Below are 2,574 nucleotides of genomic sequence, written 5' to 3'. Positions count from 1 at the left end.
ATATAAAATTTTCCTGACGATTCTTTCTTGTTTAAAACATTAAAGTGTTCAATAAATGTAACTGTTTGGTTTCTATAAATTTTATTTGTTAATATTGTATTTTCTATCTTGTGACTTTATTGTATTTTATTTAATGTATTCTACGTAAAGAACAGGAGTGTTGATGGTTTTATAGGGAATAAAATATTAATGTTATATATTACTTTCTTTTTGTATTAAATACAACCAAAACAATTTATTTAACGAATCGCATTTGTCACAAAAAAACACATTTAATAAAAAAATACTTATATTTCGTTTGTATAAAGTTTATATTTTTACGATGTAGAAGAACAGAAAAGCGCTCAAATTCAAGAAGGCTGTAAGTGAGTTTTGTAAACCTTTCCAGTCACAAACACGATAGTTCGTGGATTAGTTTATTAGCATTTTCAAAATGGACGTACAAACTTCTAAAAACTCCAGTAAGTTTACTATTACTAAAGTACATTATTTGTTTTCGTAGTATATAAAGTGAACGTGTTTAACATTGGAATATGTCTATGCATTAGGCATTCAAATCTTAAATGTTTTCTAGGTTGTATATACCAAAATATTTAGGTTTTTCAAGTACTAAGTGTCTGTCTTCAAGGACTAAGTGTCTGTAACCCATAGTACCTTCAAGAATTAAATACAGAACCTACAGAAGCAACAGTTTCTTCAAGGACTAAGTGTCTGTAACCCATAGTACCTTCAAGAATTAAATACAGAATCAACAGTCTCTTCAAGGACTAAGTGTCTGTAACCCATATTACCTTCAAGAATTAAATACAGAACCTACAGAATATACAGTTTCTTCAAGTATTACATATACAAAGTACACAGTTTTCTCAAGGATTATATATACAGAATACACAGTTTCTTCAAGTATTACATATACAAAATACACAGTTTCTTCAAGTATTACATATACAAAATACACAGTTTTCTCAAGGATTACATAAAAAATACACAGTTTCTTCAGGGATTACATATACAAAATACACAGTTTTCTCAACGAATAGATATATATAAAAACCGCTCATTTTTCATATCATAATAATTGACAAATTACATTATTACCAACTATTAATATGTAGTACCTTCAATAATTTCGTAATCCGAAGTTACAGTATCCAAAACTAAGCACAGCCTCTCCAAATGTTTGCTTTTCTAAGGATTACATCGTCTCCAGTGATTCAGAACCTGTAGCCTAACAATCAATCGAGTCTCTTCAGTTATTAGGAACAAATAATCTCTATTAAACCAACTATAACACTTGAACAATAATGCGTCTAGAGCCTTTAATCCTAAGTTATTCCAAAACAATAATCACTTTAATGATAGGGGCTTAGAACCTTAGAAATTAAGTCTCTAGAGTTAATCATAATCAACTCTGCAAGTACATAAAATAGTTATAACATTGATTTACTCGGAACCAATCATTTTAGATTTTCTAAATCTACATAATGCTAAAGAATTGACTAATTTTTTAATAATTAAGAATTCCTTACTTATAACATCTTTAATTATCAAGTATTGAGAGTCTCCAACGATTACTTGAAATCTGCTTACAGAATAAACAACAAGGACCTTTAATTTACCAAATGTCATCTACCATTTGTAATTAATTAATAGATGATTTATCACTAATTCATAACCAAATATCAGTAGATTTAATCATTCAGTATCTTTAATCGACCAGTTAGTGGGTAGTCAATACATCGTTTAATATTGATACAATGAATGTGGTTTTAAAACCTTTCCCTTCTCATCGTGTTATATTCTTACCACTTTCAAAACACAGAAGACTAAATTGTATTCACTTTACTATATGAATAAAGAACGTAAAAACATTAATTTTATCTTGCGAAGTCAAACCCTTTAACATATTATCTTAAAGCAACAATGATACATGATTGATTAGCCGAGAAAACTGTAAGAAATTATTTAGGCCATAAACCTAAAAAAAAAATCCTTAAATATGTTTATAAGACTGAAGAAACTGTAACTTTATGAAATAAATTGTACCTTCAAAATATATTTTTATTCAAATTCCAGTGAACAATTCAAGTGTACGTTCGCTACGAGGAAATGTGTAAGCGTGACAAGGTTTCGATTTTTATAGGAGCAGATAAAAACTGTAGCTGTAAGTGACTCCTACTAGCCTGTGCATCAGAATTGCAATCAATAATGTGTTGCACTTTTAAAATTTCTCGTTCACAAATGCTGCGGTACACAAATCAATAAAAGTAAGTACATTGTTTCGTACATGAAAAAAACATCTCATCTCACGAAAATTAAACCTATTTTTCGATTAATTGTACTGAGTAGTGTTTGATGTGTCGTTCAACTTTATTACGACCTAACTCTACGGATATGGATAACTAAGTATTTAACTCTACGGATATGGACAACTAATTATTTAACTCTACGGATATGGACAACTAATTATTTAATTCTACGGATATGGATAACTAATTATTTAACTCTACGGATATGGATAACTAATTATTTAACTCTACGGATATGGATAACTAATTATTTAACTCTACGGAT

At 28.8% G+C, this 2,574-nt stretch overlaps 1 long non-coding RNA gene across 1 annotated transcript; it reads right to left on the bottom strand.

The window, feature by feature from the left end:
• Nucleotides 1-375: 375 nt before the first annotated feature.
• LOC111089273 lies at nt 376-979 on the bottom strand. The gene is made up of 2 exons (XR_002613560.1): nt 792-979; nt 376-727 (listed from the first exon to the last, which is right to left on the bottom strand). It is a non-coding gene; the product is annotated as an uncharacterized LOC111089273 (long non-coding RNA).
• Nucleotides 980-2,574: the final 1,595 nt, after the last annotated feature.

Source organism: Limulus polyphemus, unplaced genomic scaffold (assembly GCF_000517525.1).
Source record: "Limulus polyphemus unplaced genomic scaffold, Limulus_polyphemus-2.1.2 Scaffold5736, whole genome shotgun sequence".
Classification (NCBI taxonomy): Eukaryota; Metazoa; Arthropoda; class Merostomata; order Xiphosura; family Limulidae; genus Limulus; species Limulus polyphemus.
Note: the sequence above shows the minus strand (reverse complement) of the source record. Positions and strands in the feature narration are given on the sequence as shown.